At 40.0% G+C, this 20,904-nt stretch overlaps 2 protein-coding genes across 3 annotated transcripts in view; one reads left to right on the top strand and one right to left on the bottom strand.

Annotated features, from left to right (window-relative positions):
- LOC139468535 (netrin receptor UNC5C-like) overlaps positions 1 to 20,904 on the top strand; it is a 421,042-nt gene that overhangs the window by 45,136 nt on the left and 355,002 nt on the right. The window lies entirely within an intron of this gene.
- Positions 1 to 20,904, bottom strand: part of LOC139468534 (short-chain dehydrogenase/reductase family 42E member 1-like) — a 334,803-nt gene that overhangs the window by 219,810 nt on the left and 94,089 nt on the right. The window lies entirely within an intron of this gene.

The following is a 20,904-nucleotide window of genomic DNA, read 5'->3' as shown; positions in this document are numbered from 1 at the left end:
CAAATAAAACTGTTTTCTATAAAAAAATCCAGGGGGGCACTGCCAACTGCCTCCCCGGCTGGCTACAGCAGTGCTTACAGTCTCTTTCGGCTTAAGAAACATTTCATTACTCCTCTATGTTAATGGTAGTTTACTGCCCCATTACAAAAGGTGTATGTGTATGTTTAGTGACAATGTAAATACATAACAACACAGAGTTACACACTATGCCATCAGTGCTGCCATGTGTTCCTGGAAGACCTTTGTCTTGGAACGTTAACCCATGGCAATTGTCTTATTATGTTATATGTTGACTTTCATAACAGTTTTTTAAAAGACTTTAATGTTGAACTGGACAAGCTGAGTTTGACCTTTTTAAATCTTGAGGTTTTCAAAGAGTTAAGGACAATATAAAATGCAGAGCATCTAAAGAGCAGCACAATATCAAAAAGAGCATCACATGATATCAAAAGTTGCACAATATGACAATGTCAAGAAGAGCATCACCTAGTATCAATAGTTGCACTCTATGACAATGTCAAGAAGAGCATCACCTAGTATCAATAGTTGCACAATATGACAATGTCAAGAAGAGCATCGCACTGTATCAATAGTTGCACTCTATGACAATGTCAAGAAGAGCATCACACTGTATCAATAGTTGCACTCTATGACAATGTCAAGAAGAGCATCACACTGTATCAATAGTTGCACTCTATGACAATGTCAAGAAGAGCATCACACTGTATCAATAGTTGCACTCTATGACAATGTCAAGAAGAGCATCACCTAGTATCAATAGTTGCACTCTATGACAATGTCAAGAAGAGCATCATATCAATAGTTGCACTTTATGACAATGTCAAGAAGAGCATGTCCTAGTATCAACAGTTGCTCCATATGACAATGTCAAGTTTTTGTTTGTTGTTTAATGCCGTACTCAGACATATTCCAGCTATATGACGGCAGTCTGTAAATAATCAGGACAAGACAATCCAGTGATTAATATCATGAGCATTGATCCATGCAATTGGGTTATCAATATCAATATGCCTCAGAGTGTCAATATATATGCCACAAGGCTACACATATTTTCACACAGTATCAAATACATGTATACATACTATGACAACGTCAGGAATAATGAAAAGTATGTGTTTCATAGAAATGTTTTTTACATGGCAGTCAGTTACACATAAATAATCGATATATCATGGCAAGGTTAGGAAAGGTGTCACAATGTATACAACATAATGAAAACAATAGGAATTAGGAATTAAACACAAAAGACTAATTTCAGTTCCCCCTTTAAACAACACAAGAGAATACTGTTCAATACTGATGGTGAACACAACAAGGCCTTTAAACGTCTTTGCCTGCGATGGCTCGATGCCAGGTGTGCTGCTGGACAAGCCAACACACTCTATCTACATTGGCCCAATTGCTCTCCTGGTGAGAAGAACAAGTTTTATAGTGTTTACATGTTGTGCTCGGATGCTCTTTTACTGGCAAGAAAATACCCTGCTTGTTACAGATGGTGCTGACCATGCGCCCATGTTGTTGTAAAGACTTTTATTGTGTACATCCGTGATGCTGAGAATGTTCATATTACTGCAGCGTATGCAGTGCCCAATGCTAGCAATGCAGTGTAATGGCTCTTGAGGTCCTGATGCTCAACATGGTGGCACACACAATGTGTCAGATCTGTACTAAGTAGCGGAGGTGCTAGATGACTTACAGAAGGTACCTCACGAAGGCACGTGTTGGCAAGTGAATGTCAACATGAAAACAAGCATACATGATTGAAATATTACTTGAATTTCAAATTTCACATTTAAATTAATTTGAGTGAGTGAGTCATTGAATGACATCTACACTACTTTCAGCAATATTCCAGTAATTTCAAGGCAGGGGGACACAAAAACTAGGCTTTAAACATTGTACCCATATGGAATCGAACCTACGCCTTTGGCATGAGCAAACACTTTAACCACAAGGCTACATAATGGTTGTGGAGGTTCTACGAAGTCATGAATAGGCATGGAGCAAGATAGACATCTGTAACTATGAATGAGTCAGTCAACTAATTGTTTTTAGTTGACTGTGAATGTTATCAACTGTATTGGTTGATTGTGTGCTGCCTTTCAGTCCTGTAACTGAAGATGAGGCCTGACCTGAACACGCTACATATAGAATGTTATTAACACGCTACATATAGAATGTTATTAACACGCTACGTATAGAATGTTATCAACACGCTACATATAGAATGTTATTAACACGCTACATATAGAATGTTATTAACACGCTACGTATAGAATGTTATTAACACGCTACGTATAGAATGTTATTAACACGCTACGTATAGAATGTTATTAACACGCTACGTATAGAATGTTATTAACATGCTACGTACAGAATGTTATTAACACGCTACGTATAGAATGTTATTAACACGCTACGTATAGAATGTTATTAACACGCTACGTATAGAATGTTATTAACAGGCATCAAGCCACACTGAACCCCCTGTAAAGGACACAATGATACGGGGTGAAAAACATTTCATCAGAACGCCATGACAAACAAATGATACAAAATCACCATTAGACTAAAAATGCTGAGCAGGCGATTTAATAGAGTAGATGTAAGATGTAACCAAAGCCATCTGCGAATCAATAAACTTATCATTTTCATCTGACAGACTGAAATGTGAGACAGGGAACATATGACAATTTACATTTCACGGGTCTTGATTAATCTATGCACCCTATTACTATTCCCCTATTCCTATATCATACTCATCCTAATGTGCTTTAGGTTTACCACAGTCACAGTAATGTATATTAGAGTTCTCGGGAACAGCCTGCACGTGATGCTGCGCAAGAATAGATCGCATGATCGGGTGTAATTAACAATCAGCCGTTGGCATGAGATGACATCAATGCTATTGACGTCGTCTATCATAACCTCTGCTGGAATGTAGCTAGGCGTATAATTCTTATTAATTATGTGGGTTAACGAGCTACCCAATATTTGCTGTTGAGAACAAGGGGAAAATAATACAACCCTGCTTGTGTCATTTCATGATTGAACAATTCACATACTGCAACAATTTCATGAATGGTTTCCCTCTTTGCAATTACATCAGTTGGTGGCGTAACAAAACCAGGTGTTGGAGATCAAAATCATGTTCTCTATTCTTCTACTCCGATTCTTAGGGAAAACATATAAACACGATGAGGCACATGGCATGGCTTTGGTGAAGGCCAGTGGCAAGAAACGTTCAGTTTTCAATTCATGCATAGCCATCACACTGGTGTAGGAGTTGAGAAAATATGGAAAAATGGAAGAAAAGTCAAGCTTTCACAGATGTAAAGTCGAGCTCATTTTTCATTTCGCAGAATGATGTCACATGTCGGAAAGCTGTAGGAAATGGAGAAATTTCTGTCAGCTGGAAAGGAACTGTCATGGTTTAATGTTACACATTGGACATTTTAAAGTTTGAATTTTTAAATTTAAATTGCTTGAAGGCAATGTCAGACATAGGAATGAATGCCATGTGAATGTCTTGGCACTTTGTGATTGTTCAAGATGCAGGTTAGGAAACATTCCTAGGAGAATTCCTGGGTGTAACAAACATGAACTTTTTTATGAAAACTGTGTGAGTGGTGGGTGCTACAGGCACAGGACATGCTTTCATGAGCACCTGGTGTCATCACTGATTTTCAGTGATCCATTCATAAAATTGGCATCACTATTTTGCCTTTTATGCCCAATGGAATCTGTTTTGAGAAATAATTGACACTGATTATTTTCTGGCATTGGCGTTTTGATTTTTTATTGAGCTATATTTGACAGGACAATAAGACCTATATCAATATATGAATACTCACTTAATTAAGGTTGTACAGACATGAAAAAAGAAGCAAATACTGAAACACTAATAAATAAATTGCGCAATTTAACTAATTGGCCTAAGAGGAAAAAAGGTCCATCCTTCATCAAGAAACTTGAAATAAACAATATGAAAATATATCAATTTCAAAACTGATACTTGAAACCAGCTTTCCTCCTTTCAAAAGTCTGTGTTGGAGTCCATTTCCTGCGTCATCAATAACAAGCATTTAGACTGTGATATAACAAGCGTGTGATTGATGAGGGTCATTGGGCCAGGTCAGGGGTATCCTGATGGGATTCCAATGGACTCCAACGGATTTCAAAAGGAAGGGTCAGTCATTAATAACGTCTGAGAACTCTTTGCTTTGCCGTTTCTTAACAGTGTTAGCATCTGTTCAAAGGAGGTACATTTACCAGTATATTTTAAGTTTGGTTTTAGAATTGATGAAAGTATTATTTCGGAATGAATTCAGCTTAGCTAGAAATATAGACGTAAAGAAGAGAATTTCATGACAATCATTTTCTATTTCCAGCAAAGGTTTGAACAGTTATTTCACTATATACCATCACGTGAAACAGAGCTGTGATTTCATTATTGAAGAGCACTGATCCCAAGGTTGTAGAATCAATCCCTCTTGATAGGTATCATCCATTCACCATCCTTCAGCATCAGTTCAGAACCATGCCAATACCACTACTTGTGAAAAGAAACTGTAAGACTTAATTGCTGTCAAACTATGATCCATCATTACTTGAAATCTTGAAATGTAACTGTAACATTGAGACTATGAATCACTGCTGAATCTTAGAACGGAACCCTGAATTGATGGTCCATACCATAGCCTTGTTGCACAAGTGATGTGGCCATGGTGGCCTATTCACACCATATCGTCTGAGGTGCTGCAATTCTCTGTGCAACCTATGTTGTGGGGTCAAATCCCTGATGTGCCCCGCTTATGTCTGTAGGTTTATCAGCACCAACCCATACTCATGGGTGTCACCAAAGAGGTAAAGCATCTAAGACCTGCATCACTTTGGGCTTTCCTACATCACTCACAAGTGATGTCAGCGGCTATCATAACTTCTATACTTTAACGTAGACCAAAAAATGACAGCTGTAGCTCTTCCATCATTTAGCAAACTGGGGCCACGTTTCCATAAATTAATCTATCACTTCAACCATCAGAGCTTCCATGCCTGTACATGGATTACCAGAGCTGGGTCTTCCAGTCAACCTGTTCATGGACTGATCACAACAATGGTATCAGGTCAGTGTACTCACTTGTCTAGACCGTCTCACAGTCCCTGGACCATATTATTTTCCCTTCCACAGAGCCCCTACTCTAATGGTAAAGTCCTAAACGATGCAAGTCTAGATTTTCCACAGGTGTTAAATTTCCTTTCTCAAGGGGCTCCTCTTTAATATAAACTGCTGTTTGTTTCCTTTCCAAATTATATATTTTCAGAAACTAATCGTTGGTCTATCCCTTGTAATACAGGTCACCACAGTAGTGACTGGAATAAAGTCCTAACATATCACTCTCTCATCCCTGTACAAGACTAGTGTCCCCCTAGATAAAGTTGTGTATAATGTAGGGTTTGGACAAGTCAAATAGACTATCCACCCCCCTATTACCCGACTCTACCTGGGTATCCTCTGTAAGTCTCAAGAGATGGGTGCAAGATGTCCGATTTGGAATAGTTTCACGTAACCCCTGGCAAAATGTATTTAGGTACAATATAAAACAATCTTGTCATGCATACACTGAAGTTGACTGAAGCTTTATCTTTATTTAAAAATATATTAGTCAGAAGGAATGTGTGAATAGTCAGAAAGAAATGCGAACATTTGTGCCCTGTTGTGTATTCATTCATTCAAAAAATATGTCATGTGACTACCATGGGTCTGGGTCGTCGTGTCGGTACCCGGGTCCTACTCAGTACCCACCCAACCTGAGTACCCATCCTAGCCCTAGTATAAGATTTAATAAAAGTAATTCAATAAATGAAAAAACAAGTAAAAAGGAAAACTCAAGTCTCTAAATTTCAGGCCGTCATGAAGATCCTGTTAAAATTGTTCTTCAGGAACACATGCTTGCCGCAAGAGGCGACAAACAGGATTGGCCAGATTTGCTGACTTGGTTGATGTATGTCATTGTATCCCAAATACATAGATCAATGCTCATGATGTCAATATCTGGATTGTCTGCTCCAGACTCGATTGTTTTCAGATCACCATCATATAGCTGGAATATTGCTAAGTGCGGCATTAAACAACAAACTTAATTTCAGGAGTTTCCTTTATTTGAAAAGGGGATGCGAAAAGGTTGCTAGGCTTGACAAGGAGATGAGGATGGAATGGGGGTGATTGTTTGTTGAAGTATAAACTGTAGGGTACGTAAGACAGACTATATCCTATATACATGAAATAGTTACAATTCACCCTGAATGAGCCACCTCGTGTAAACCCGATCCTGAAAATGACCAGAGATTCATAACGAGTAAATAGGTTTAAGATGCTTCTAATAAATCTGTTAACATCATGCAAGTCGTGTTTACTTCTGAGGTAACCGTGGCTGAGCAGTCGAGAAATCAAAGACAAACATTGTGATATGTAAATAAGCTCAAGCACAGATGTAAACAATCTTAATTACTTCATCACAGGGATGAATTACCCGGTGATTAATCCCTTGCCCTAAAATAAGCAATCTATAACAAGACAGCATGCAGCCCAGAGCCCGGAGAGACGCGATGGTCCAGTCTGTAGGCACAGCAGGCTCCTCACAGCTCAGTGCTGGCACTGCTGCAGTAGACTAACAGTGCCCACAGTGTATATTAGAGAAGTTTTATCCAGGTCCCATCGACTACCAGTACTCATTGTGGTGTAATAGAGAAGTTCTGTCCAGGTCCTGTCGACTACAAGACTAACAGTGCCCACAGTGTGTATTAGAGATTTTGGTTTTGGTCAGCTTCTTACCTACTTCAACAGGGTATGACGATCCTTCACCACATCCCACCTACTACCACAGGGTGTGCAGATCCTTCACCACATCCCACCTACTACCACAGGGTGTGCAGATCGTTCACCACATCCCACCTACTACCATAGGGTATGACGATCCTTCACCACATCCCACCTACTACCACAGGGTGTTCAGATAGTTCACCACATCCCACCTACTACCACAGAGTATGCAGATCCTACGCTACACCTGCTACAGGTGTGGTACTGACAGGGTCGGGTGGTTCAAGTATGCCAAGGTGCATCGGTATCTGACATATTCACTGCTATGCTGCCTACTCCACAGATCTGTACTGCACATACAGGCAGTAACCCAAGACACATATCTCTGCCTATACCATAGCCTATGTTAAGAAGAAGTGCACAACTGAAATGATCACACTTGTGAATTAATAACTATTTAATTTATAGAGCAATCAAGCTCTGAATAATGTCTCTTCTATTCAGTTTAATTCAGGGCAAGAGAAAGAGGCTGCTACACAACATGGAGAAGAGCAATGGGGTTTACTGCCACATTCAATATTGTTTGACTCATGTAGTGATGTGCACACATGTGTGAGCCTGCTTGTACAAGTCCAAAAACAGGTTTTACCATTATTATACTGACTCCGAGCTGACCACTACCATCTTATAATGTCTTTAGGTATGACACGGCCATGAGATCAAACCACCAACCATCCGCTCTTCAGGCAAACACTCTGTCCACTACACCTCAGAGGCAGTTAACTACACAACATCTGACTTGCCTCTTCTGAAATATGAGAAACTGTGAGGAGAATGCCCAGTCAGTCCGACAGGTTAAGACAAGAGCAGACGCCACTCTTAAAAACTGACCTAACTGTAGATAGAGGCCACAAAACTCATTTCCATAATCAAATGAAATCTATACCAAGGGGAGAATCCTTTGTACGATTCCATCCATTTCATAAGCATCTGTTTATGAACCACTATCAAAGAAACCTCTGTTCATTAACCTACAATACTATTCCTGACACCTCAGCCCAGGTTAGTTTTTATTACTTCAGTGAGTGCAGCAGAAGTTTGTACAGGTACTTCTGTACGAAATGGACTGATGTTGTGGTCACAAGTCATCTGTGGATGAGTCACTCTGTTATTGAGTTCTGGTATAGTAATCTTTAGCTGAAACCACCAGTATCTTGTGTACTGACACACATCATGAATATTGTAATCTGCCCGTCTGGAACAGGACATTACATTTCTAACAGCAGTAACCTCTACCGTGCCCTGCTAGCTTATGTGTTCTGAAGACCATATGGCCACGAGATCAGATCCATCTGACCATTCATTCAGCTAACACAAACCAAAGAACCATAAGTCCATAGCAGACATATATTCCTATGGGAATGTGAGCACATTTGGCCAATAAACCCCTCAGCCAGGTCAAGGAGCAGCCATTATTCTCCAATAACTTCATCGTGTCTACAGAGTGCCTGACTCTGCCATTGAGGTTTGGGCTTGGCCATTTACACAAGGAGGTGATGTTGTGGCAGGTTTACAGCTCCTTACTGCCCCTTACAGCACTAGAGGTGTGAGGAGTTTACTGGCCAGTTCAAGGAGCAGGTACAGCACGAGCAGTGTTGTACGAGTTGTGTTTGGCATGGGTGGTGATTGCTTCAGGTACTTACAGGAGGAATTCAACCACAAGAACCAACCACAATTGTTTTTGAGAGTCTTCTCAAGACTACATACAAACCATCAACTGAGCCAAATATTACAAAAAGTTATACACACTATTATCAGTGATAGAACCAGAATCTGTCCTTTACTTTGAGAAGACCCAAACAGTTCAGATGATAATAGCCTTCAGTGTCCAAACATTATTTTTAAGATATAAGAGACATAGTTTTAAGGATCACATAAAGCATCACTGATCTAGTCCTATAAGTTTCATGAAAGATTAAATTTGTACTTTTCTAAACCCTCACTAGTCAATCTGATCCCTCAGTTTGTTCAGTCTCATCAGTAATAGTCATTAAACAATGACTGTATGAACAGTAGCTGAGTGGGTTAGGTCTAGGTTGCTGACTTCTTTGCTGGTGATTAGGCGCCTTACTATGAGAGTGTGGGTTTAAATTTCCAGAAAAAATGTACTAGAATTTGTACGTTCTAAAAAAGTGTAATCCCAAAAATAACATGTTACATTGACCACTTTCTAGAAGGGATTGTCTATTCATAGTAATAACGTTGTGGTAGAGGATGTTACTCTGGAGGAGGATGTAGCTGGTGAAGTGGCCTTGCCCAAGGTGTGGCGACACAGGAGACATTGGTAAGAGGCTGGGATGGATAGTTACTTTTGGCCGAGATGGCGACAGGAGACATTGGCAAGAGGCTGGGGTGGATGGTTACTTTTGGCCAAGATGGTGACAGGAGACATTGGCAAGAGGCTGGGGTGGATGGTTACTGTGGGCCGAGATGGCGACAGGAGACATTGGCAAGAGGCTGGGGTGGATGGTTACTGTGAGTCGAGATGGCGACAGGAGACATTGGCAAGAGGCTGGGGTGGATGGTTACTGTGGGCCGAGATAGCAACAGGAGACATTGGCAAAAGGCTGGGGTGGATGGTTACTTTTGGCCAAGATGGCAACAGGAGACATTGGCAAGAGGCTGGGGTGGATGGTTACTTTTGGCCGAGATGGTGACAGGAGACATTGGCAAGAGGCTGGGGTGGATGGTTACTTTTGGCCGAGATGGTGACAGGAGACATTGGCAAGAGGCTGGGGTGGATGGTTACTTTTGGCCGAGATGGTGACAGGAGACATTGGCAAGAGGCTGGGGTGGATGGTTACTGTGGGCCAAGATGGCGACAGGATACATTGGCAAGAGGCTGGGGTGGATGGTTACTTTTGGCCAAGATGGTGACAGGAGACATTGGCAAGAGGCTGGGGTGGATGGTTACTGTGGGCCGAGATGGCGACCGGAGACATTGGCAAGAGGCTGGGGTGGATGGTTACTGTGGGCCGAGATGGTGAAAGGAGACATTGGCAAGAGGCTGGGGTGGATGGTTACTGTGGGCCGAGATGGCGACAGAAGACATTGGCAAGAGGCTGGGGTGGATGGTTACTGTGGGCCGAGATGGTGACAGGAGACATTGGCAAGAGGCTGGGGTGGATGGTTACTGTGGGCCAAGATGGCAACAGGAGACATTGGCAAGAGGCTGGGAAGGATGGTTACGGTGGGCCAAGATGGCGATAGGAGATATTGGTATATTGGTATACTCTAAAGTAGATATCCCATGAACAAAAGACACATGTCAGCAGGATCGAGTGTGATCTTCATAGAACATGGATGGATGATGAATCTATCTTGACAGCTTGGGTGTACTTGGGAAGACAGTAGCATGTGGACAGACAGGCATATGTAGGGCAGGATTAGGATGTGTGAGGTGTCTGATGCAACGGTGAGGATGGATGCTGGACCTTTCTGTGGCTTGAGACACCTGTACCTGTGAAAATGTGCTGTGTTGTAAGAAACCTCTCACCAGGGGATTAAAATACATGCATAATATAAGAAAGAAAACTTTTTGTTGTGGGTGAGTGGCTGTATCTTGATGATACGTGGGACACCTGTCCATGAAGGTACCTTCTGGCAGACGGAGCTCTCATCGCAGACACGTCATGGCTGCCGTCCAGGAGCAATACTTGCCCCGCCAAAAAGGAGTGGGTTTGTTTGGATGTGCAGGGAACTCTGACACTAGAAAATTATACCTGTGTATCTGTCCTGACATGGCTGTTTCCACAGAATTATTCTCAGTGGGATACAGTGACAGGAATGGAATGAGGTTGGAGATATGCAACAAAGATACCGGTGGGAACAGCTAATGTTTCAAGCACTGAAAGACGCTGCCCTATGATGACATGAATGTAACTCGAAGACAACACAACGTGGAAGATTTGCATAATATAATTTCTGTATGAAAAATGACATGGATTGATGTCAACGCAGAGAATAACCAATTCTCAATTATACACTGAAACAGATTCCACTTGACTTAAAAGTCGAAGTAGTGGTGACAATTATATGAATGAATGACTGAAAATCAGTGATGACACCAGGAGCTCGCCGTACCAGCAGCATCTGCCACACACACACAAGTTGCATAAAAAATTAAGTGTTTGTTGCCTGACATTACACAGCAGTAAAAACACACAATCCAGTGATCAATGGACCAGTTATGGTAGGGGTAGATACACCATGGATCTTATCAACTGCTCTACAAGGTAGGAATGGATAACTTGGTCTTGTCAGCCATTATAAACAGCTATAAAAGTAAAGAGTTCTCTGTTCTCAGTGATCAAAAACTAAATATGCAAATCTCTCAAATCACTGCCAAAAGGTTTTTTACTATCCTTTAACTTAATAACCACAGCCATCATCTTGATCCCATCTCCAACCATCTGTATCAACCCAGTCACGCAAATCAAAATAACAAAAGACTTTCAACTGCCACCATTCTGATAGCTGCTACTAATTGTGCATGAAACTGAGGAACAGAATGACCTAGATATCAACACAGCAAACAGTTTGCAATGAAGAAAGGGCTACGAGCGAGGAAACAAAACAACAACATAGCATTCACGCCTTGGTCGTCAACAAAAGACAATTGCCATTACTGCCCAAAATAGAGCAGACGCACATTCTTGTCTATCAGTCAATTCATGAAAGTGGCCAGGTATGTCTTTTCTTGGCATCTGTGGCACACAAGGTAAAGACAAATAATATTGGAAGTAAAACACTGGATTTTTAACATAATTACATCACAACACAGCCAGATACAATGTCTTGCAGGCAAACATACATACAAACAGTTATGAATAGTTTCAGGAGAGTAGTACGTCAGTGCAAAAACTCTCTCCATTACTCTCTGAAATTGCCGGATAGGATAACAAGAAACAAAGATCACATTTCACATGTTTAACAAGCAAATATCCTCTCTCTTTTTTCTTGCGGGTCCGTCTGTGCATTAGTTTCTATGGGAAGCACACCTGGTTGATAGGCGACGGAAATACGACATAAGACCTGTTTCGTTTGTCAATATTTCGAGATATCTACCAAGGAAAAAGCGAAAATGGCTGATATATCTCTTCGTTAACTTGTCCATTTTTCGATTGCGATCAGATAAGCTTTTCCTTACACCTTTTCAAGACTCAGCGGAAACATCAGACGATGCCACTTACCTTCTTGCTATTGAAAATTTGTCTAATTACCCATTGAAAACAAAAGCGCTTGAGAATGGCATTTGTCGAGACAAACTCACTCCTTTCACCTGAGCGTATAAGCAGCAGATGTGATTTTTCAAAATTGACAAAACCTTATCTCTTCTCGAACATGGAAAGGGGTTTCTAAAACAATCGTTTCCAGATGGTTTGTGGCAATAAAGGGGAAGCAGAGAGCCTGCACAGATAGGCATTTAGCCGAAGGGGAAGTAGTAGCGGAGAGAAAGAGCTGCATCTGACATGTGAAGAGTTTATATAACATTTTAAGACACATTAGCAGCAGCAGTGGTACCATGCATGTAAGGCAGCTAAACATCCTATCCGCCCTGGTGTCAAATACGGTAGATTAGATCCAGGAGGGGACTATTGGGTAACAGCAGTGCGATAACAACACCTCATGAGCTCTTAACTTCACAGGAAATACAAGCTCTACAGTCTATTCTTATCGGATGTTCAGTTTTTACAATCATATTTTATGCATTTATGCTGCTGATTACAGGATATAAATGTTGGGCTTGGTTGGATATGTCGTTTTGGAAAACAAAGATTTGGGGAATAGGACGTATCTTCTTACAGGATGTTTTTGGACAATATTTCCCCATCCACTAGTTTTGATTAATTCTTGTTATAAAATATGGACTAGATCATTTACTCACATTAATACTTCATGCAGTAAATGCAGGACAACTTGATAGTGTATTACTGTGCTTGGATGCTCACTGTGGCCTGTTCAGGAGAGCTGACAGTCTGGTGAACTTATGATCGAGCTGACTGGTATACCAAAGTTTACCTAAAACTGACTTACAATGAATACTTCAATATTCTATGAACAATGGCAGATGTATATGACTGAGCTCACATCTTTCAACAATTCTACCTATGTGAGACTTGTTATAGTGAACTGTGCCCCAAAGTGGAAAAGACAGTCACTTAGTTAGCATGGACATGTGAAGTTTGTGTGAATGGGTTTCACTTCAATTGGAAGTCTAATATATATATATATTTTCTGGAGGGACTAAAATAGTTATTTGCAAAAAATAAAAAGATTAAATACAGCTATACTTAAATAACTTGAGGTCCGAAAAAATACAGAAAATATACAGAAGTTGTATTACGTTCAAGAGAGGAAATTACATAATCTTAAACAATATTTAGTTAATGGAGTTCACAAGCTTTCACTGTACTTTAATTGTGTCCCCACTTTTTTAGGCAATGATTTATAAAGTAGGATATTGGAAATTTGACTGCAGTTGGTTGTTTGACTATGTATGAAATGGGGTACTCTGCAGAGTTGCTTCCCTTAGACATGCCAGAATCCTATGTTTTGAGTTTGAATACCAGATTCACCCAGTCATCAATCGTGATGTGTAAACACAATGCCATGAAGCTGACACGCTGTGACATAACCAAAACCTGCTGTCAACTCCAACTCTCACTAACTGTAGATGGACAGGAGACATGAGAATCAACTCCTTGATGATGCCCGGAGGAACTATCTCCCCCTACCGACTTCATGGTTCTCTCCTGTCAACTCTACATCACTTCATGAAGCAGGTACAGATGTAAATAGGCACAAAAACAAACATGTTTGCACATCTTAGGATGAAGACCGGCCCCAGAACACTGCGGGATTACCTATCTGCTATTTACAGAACTATGTTAGAAGTCTTATCTCCGTCTTTATAGCTATCGGCCAAACTTGCCACCTGATCTTATCAAATTTTATTATAATTATCACTTCTCTGGTGAGGCTTTGAAATCAGGAAACCTGTTTATCACAGGAACTACAAATGCAGGTGAAAACGCCTTTACTTTCTTTCAAGCAGACGGACGCTTGCGATGCAGATTTTTGCGCCTAATTTTGCAGTGTGTATCTGGGCTGGTGATAAGAGCCATCATCACTACACATGTCGGGGGGCCAATCAGAGAAACTCCAATTTCACAGCTTTCATCTCTTGGCTAGAGAAATACTGTTTATCCTTGGAAATCCTTCCCGTACCCTTTCATTTCATCATGTAGAGGTGTAATACTAACTGTAAATGGAATATATATCACACTGTTTTCATCATGTAGAGGTGAAATACTAACTGTAAATGGAATATATATCACACTGTTTTCATGATGTAGTAATACTGACAACAAGATATTTGAGTGAGTGAGTGAGTGAGTGACTGTGTGAGTGACTCTGTGAGTGACTCAGTGAGTGAGTGACGCTGAAGCAAAATTGCAGATATACCATACTTGGAAAACCAAAAATTGCTATTCAAACTGTACACACAGAGTGAGTGAGTGAGTGAGTGAGTGAGTGAGTGAGTGAGTGAGTGAGTGAGTGAGTGAGGCTAAAGCAAAATTGCAGACATACCATACATGGAAAACCAAAAATTGCTCCCCAATGTGTACTTATATTCAAGCTGTAGACAGTGAGACACTAACAATGTCTAAGCTTCGGAAGCTGTACCACTTATTAGAACCAAGCTGGGTTTACTTCATGGTGATTGATTGAGGAATGCAAAAAATACACTGGGCTTCCAAACCCCTTGTCTCTGCGATAAGGAATCTGGCTTCTCTTCCTATCCAGGAAGACCTATGATAACCAGATGGACAGTGGTGTATTATTTCAAGACCACTGTGTTTGGATGATGAGAATACCTTGATGACTGAATGTATATATGTTTATATTGTGTGTGTGTATAGATATATATATATCACAAACAAAAGATTGTACATGACTGTAACATGTCTGAACGATCTTTAGTCCGGACTACTACAAGCAGATGCACACACAGAAATTTCAAAATATTTCTATCATTTCTCAACAAGATGTACATCATCATCATCATCATCATCATCATCATCATCATTGTTGTCGTCGTCATAATTGTCGTCGCTGTCATTGTCATCATCATCAAGTGAAATGATACCTTACAAATGTCTCCAAAACAGTTTAGTTTCAAGCACATCATCATCATCATCATCATCATCATCATCATGTGCAGTGATCCCTCACAATTATCTCCAACTTTCCACAATATTATTACAATTCCCTGGCTTTCAATTAAAATGCTAAATGAAAATATTTGATCTTTCAAATCAGTCACAGTCAGTTACAGCAGAAATGATGCTTTTGCTAAATTAGGCATGAAACTTGTGTTTTGAAGTCATGTGGCCCAAAGCTAGCTCTTTGCCATGCTGTTCTGCTGTTAAAAATTGATTTACTTAAACACCCACTAAGGACAGTCACAGCTGAAATCCCAAACAGGAAGTAACCTTTGAAGTTGCCATTACCACCTGACTATGCAAGAAGCACTGGTGGAGATGGTGAGGCATGCTGGGAGATTTATGTTTGTGTGGAAAGATGGATCCAACATGGCCATCATTATCCTTCAGCCCAAGAAGTTGGGTTCTCATCTCTGCAAAGTCAGGACAATGCCATTAGGGAAGATCTAAAATTCCACTTACCATGTTATGACAAAGCTAGGTTATTTAATGCCTGTGAGGTAATTGCTTCCCGATATAGCCCTTCAAACCAAAAAATCAGATGACTCAAGATCCAACCCTAAAATGTGAACAGTCCAAATATAAAACTTGTTTACCAAGTCCAAAGCTTGTTTACCAAGTCCAAAACTTGTTTACCAAGTCCAAAGCTTGTTTACAAGTCCAAAGCTTGTTTACCAAGTCCAAAACTTGTTTACCAAGTCCAAAGCTTGTTTACCAAGTCAAGCTTAAATTGTTTACCAAGTCAAAAGCTTGTTTATCAAGTCAAACATATGTCACAGCCCTTTAAGTATTTTTTAATACCTTAGGAGCCAAACTTGAGTTTTTAGGAGCCAACATATATCTTAAACAGATATTATCACCAGTTAAGTTCACTTTTAGGTAGTTATAAAACTAATCACCAAATTCATATACAAATTCCAAAGAACTGTCACCAACATCTTCAGAGATGAACTAAACCCAACCCAACATTTCATAGCACTGCTTTTAAAAAATTCAAGGATACTTAAAGATAGATTTGACCTTCAACACGTCACCTGAGAAGAATGTTGCAGTACGACATGTTCTGTCTAAATGCTCCCTTGTTGAATCAACAAAGAAGGAGAAAAATCCATACACAATCTCAGACCACTTCTTGTTCTGTCTCAGAGTAGGAACATCAACTAGAGCAAGTTATATGTCTCCTAAAAACTGGGAGTGTTTAGTTAGAGTATTGATGGAGAAACCACCTTGCCTTAATGACTTGGACACCTCAGGACCTCTTCATGAATTTACCTTGAGTTAACGCCAGCCACAATAATCTATTGTTTTTCTTTCTCACCTTGCAGGAGAGTTTCAGGTAGCTTATCATAGGACAAAACCTCACGTTAGAGTGTGTGTACAAGCTCAGTGCCAATCTGAAAACGTTCACGTGGTTTTATATTCTCTGTGTTTCTAATCAGTATGGCAACAGTTACTTATCATTTGTGGAGATCTTTCTCTGTGCTTGTTCTTCATATCTGGCCTATAATATCTGTACCTCTTCTTTGGAGGTAAGAAAATCTTCCACAGAATCTTCACCCGGGGATACTGGTCCTGCCTCTTCAATGTTAAGGATCATTGCTGACCAAAACGAAGAAATCTTCACGAATAACATTTGTGTGTGTTGCCTGCTCATGGCTGTTCAAAAGGAACATTATATGTCTTGGCAGTTACACAAACATGCAAACTGCCTCATTCTTTCACGTTTTTCTGTGACTGGCTGCCACAACAATGTTAACCAACACTGCCATGTACATTTATGGTGCAACAACTGCCATGGCCATTTGGTAATGAAGGATCTGTACTCCATATACCAATTCCGTGTTCACTGGGACAGACAGAGTATGGTAATAGTGCCGATTTCCTAAATTCTTTGAGTTTTTGAGATTCTTAACAGCCTCCAGGACACAGTGACTATAATACCTCCATAGAGTACATTCCAAACTGTCAAGCTGACATTAAGACTTTATATATCACTTGCTCATTGACTGGAAAAGACTCCATTGCAGACATCGGTCCAATACTTTGAACATTCAAAAAAAACTTCTCACGACTTTTTCAGAACATCTCAAGGCTTTTAGATAATTTTTGTGTGTGGAATAGTTGGTATTTTTATACACTTTAGAAAATTTGATTTTAATATTGTTCTGAAACGTAAACATCATATATGACAGACACATGAATGTCCTTGTCACAAATCAAGGCATTTGTAAATAATGCTACAGCTTCCAGGCTCAACACTCGATGAAAGTCGTTCAAATCCTCTGCTGATACATGTTCATACATTAACACTTTACCAATAAAATTCCAGGATATAATAGGTTCCCAGTACCCCATGGTTGTCTCACCATGTGGATTCGAGGATATAATAGGTCCCCAGTACCCTCAGCTTGTCTCCCCATGGTCTCCCCTCTGGTACCCAGTACTCATACCAGTCTCACCATGAGCAATCTTATACCTGATGGCTCTGATTCTTCTGAAGATATATGTTTATGCAATACTCAACGGTTGTATGTCCATGGGGACAGAGGGACATATAGGCTCCCAGTACCACAGGTCATCTCTCCATGGGGGTTCCAGAAAATAAAAAGGTCCCCAGTACCCTTGATTGTCACTCTGTAGATATTCCAAGGATTAACATGTACCCAGTACCCTTGATGTCTCAATGGGGATTCAAGGGAATATGTGTCTCAGGTAATCCATGCTTCTCTCAAAGTGAGGATTTCAAGACATACTAGGTGGTCACGAGCACCACTCTTTTCATAACTGCAATCTGAAACTAGGATCGTGTGACTCCAATGTATGATCTCACGAAGCATGTGTCACTGTACCAAGATGGTGTGATTTATTTGCTTTGCCCAAACATGATTATTTACAAGCAGCTGTGACCGAGCTGGAATGTAGCTGACTGCAGCGTAAAACATCATTCACTCACTCACTCACTCACTCACTCACTCACTGACTTGTAAACCCAATGCCCCTACATTCCTACATGAACCATAATGCTACATAATATCATTTCCATCTGGCAGACACATCTCCCACCTTACTAACCCTACAATTAGACTACCCGCAACTCTAATACCATCAAAGAAAAACCCAAAGCACATTTCACTGCCAAAAGCAGTAAACAACAAAACAAAAACTTTAATTCTCAAAGAAATAAGGCCAACCACACGCCAGAGAAACTTTCCAAATCATCAGACATTTCCAAAGTTAAGTGTTTTACAGCCCAGCTACCTACCTGGATGATTGATAGACAATTTATTACCCGAGTCTGGCGGGAAATCAGGTGAGGACCTGCTAAATCTATTGTCTCCGATATACAGATATACTTCAAGTATTCAATGAGAATCTTTTTACATCATTAAAGGTCATTTCCACTGCTGTACGGGCAATTCTACCTGTATCAAATAGAAGTATTTTCCTAAAAACATGTTCACAAAAGCAAATTCCCATGTGTTGCCAGCGCACCAGCCGTGCTTACCTGGAACATTTCTTGCCCAGCAGTATGTTTAGACAATCAATTCCGGCACATCTCTCTGTCGTGGATCAAAACATAGCCGGGCATTAAATGATACTGAGATTAACTTCTTATCGTTTTACCAGCTTGTTCAACATTATGAGAGAAAATCCTACCCACAAAAACTACTTCAGGATGACAATGGTTCTTGAAGGTAAAAACTATTGATACAAATGTGATTGCCTCGTCTATGAAACTTGGTATACAGCGTTGTTTGTGTTGGCAGTTGCACCCATCTTATTATAGCATTTGCACTCATTCTTGCGAGTTTGTTGTTGTCAGAGGTTGGAGTTCCTCCCCAAATTGTTACGTTAATGGTTTTTGTTATTTCTCTAACTATTTCCATCACATCATAACATCTGTTAATCTTCCATTGTGACAACGAAGGTTTGCCCCACCCCCATAAGTAACAGTAGGTGTTTCGAAATGCATTAGAGGGTGTTTGCCAGAATTGGATTTCATTCTAAAAACAATGCAGGAGCTATTCATAATTTTTTTCAGTCATGTGTGGTCTGGATGACGAATCTGATCCATCATTTCGGGATTTTGTACATCTTTAAACAACAGGTACTTCTTCTCCATTCAATCATGCTCTATCACACTTTACACCCCGTCGAAGGAGTGAGAGAGTACATCAAGAGTGTTTTATAAGATTACCAGGAATTTCCATCAGGCTACCTCACAATTAAGGATACTTTAACTCTGTCTTCATCCGCACCTGAGACTGATTGTGTAATCATGGAGTCAAGACACAGCCGAAACTTTAGAATATTTTCTTTAACAATGTGTTTCTTTCAAACAAACAGGAAAACGTTAATTTCTTACAAAATTAGTCTTTTTAAATGTATGGCTCGGATACATATCCATTTTGGCAGAATCATTAGCTGGGCCTTGAAAATGTGTTCAACCAGATCTACAAAAATGCCTTTAACTGCCCCAACTGATTCTCATAGCAACAAACAATCTGAGCTAAACGGAGAGATTTATGGCTATAAAATCAAAATATTCCAGTCTTTGGCAAAGATTTATTATGATCAAAATATTCTGCTCTGTGACAAACAACGCGAAGTGACCTTGAGGTCACCTTGGCCACGGCTGATGTCAACTACCTGTCACGATCCGGTGCAGCTTATTCTCTAATCAATGATGTTATAAGTGGAATGTCAAAACATTTGTCCCCATCATGTGTCACAGCTAAGCCTTCACAAGGAGGCTAAGGTCTGGCTTTGAAAGTCTGTAGTCTGTGAAGCCAAAGCATGCCACAGGTATTACCAACCGTCCATCAACAAATTCACTGGATAAAAACATATGGGATCCCGACAGATGGCAGGATAGGGGGACTCTAGGTGCACCTCAGGAGAAGTATCAGTGTATCTAATTTCCCATCTGCATTAGTCCACCCATATGGAATACATTTCACTTTTTTCAAAATTGACGAGAATGAAATGAACGCGGGGGAACGGGTTTCAGATGAAGTGCATGTCATGTCAATTTTGAAATAATACTGCACTGTGATGAAATGAAAAACAAACATTGATTTTTTAATACTATAGGCTTACTTAGAGGATCATTTACACAGTGAAATTCATCCTTGATGTTTATTGGTTGAAATTGGGTTCATCATGGAATGTTATTTCAAAAACATCGTGGGTGGATGCGTCATACTGAAACGATGATACAGACGCCGATAAAAAATAATTTATTGCTCATCATAGATTTTGAATGAAAATAACTGCCCTTTAATAGTTATGAATATCATAAGTAATCAGAGTATATGTTGACATCGACAGGCGGTGTTATTGTGCAAGCAGCACTGTGAAGGTCATATAGATGTTGATATGACACATGATCAAGTTAAAGCTCTGTATTGCAGAATGAAACAAACTCATTGCACAAGGGAGGAGGCCCATACAGCTCTGGAACAAGTACACAGACAAAATTTCACTGTCATTTTTTCATGCTCTCATATTTAATGTTAAGGTTCAGAGAGAACAAGAAGAAAACATGTTGCAGCGATTCTGGCACCAGGAACATCTTCATAGGCGTTATTCAACTCCTAAACATAATATATAGTAAAAAATATGAAATTGAGTATTTTGAATGTTTAAAGTTAATTCTAAAGTTTCAAAGAAAACTTCATAAATCCTGGTTAGAATAAGTCATGTTAGAGAAAGCAGAACCGATCAAATACGAAAAGCATGTGAATTGTGCACCATTCAAAAGGAGGGACG

This window comes from Haliotis cracherodii, unplaced genomic scaffold (assembly GCF_022045235.1).
Source record: "Haliotis cracherodii isolate W230 unplaced genomic scaffold, xgHalCrac1.p SCAF_2, whole genome shotgun sequence".
Lineage (NCBI taxonomy): Eukaryota > Metazoa > Mollusca > Gastropoda > Lepetellida > Haliotidae > Haliotis > Haliotis cracherodii.
The sequence above is the reverse complement of the archived record's forward strand: the minus strand, read 5'-3'. Positions and strand labels throughout refer to the sequence as shown.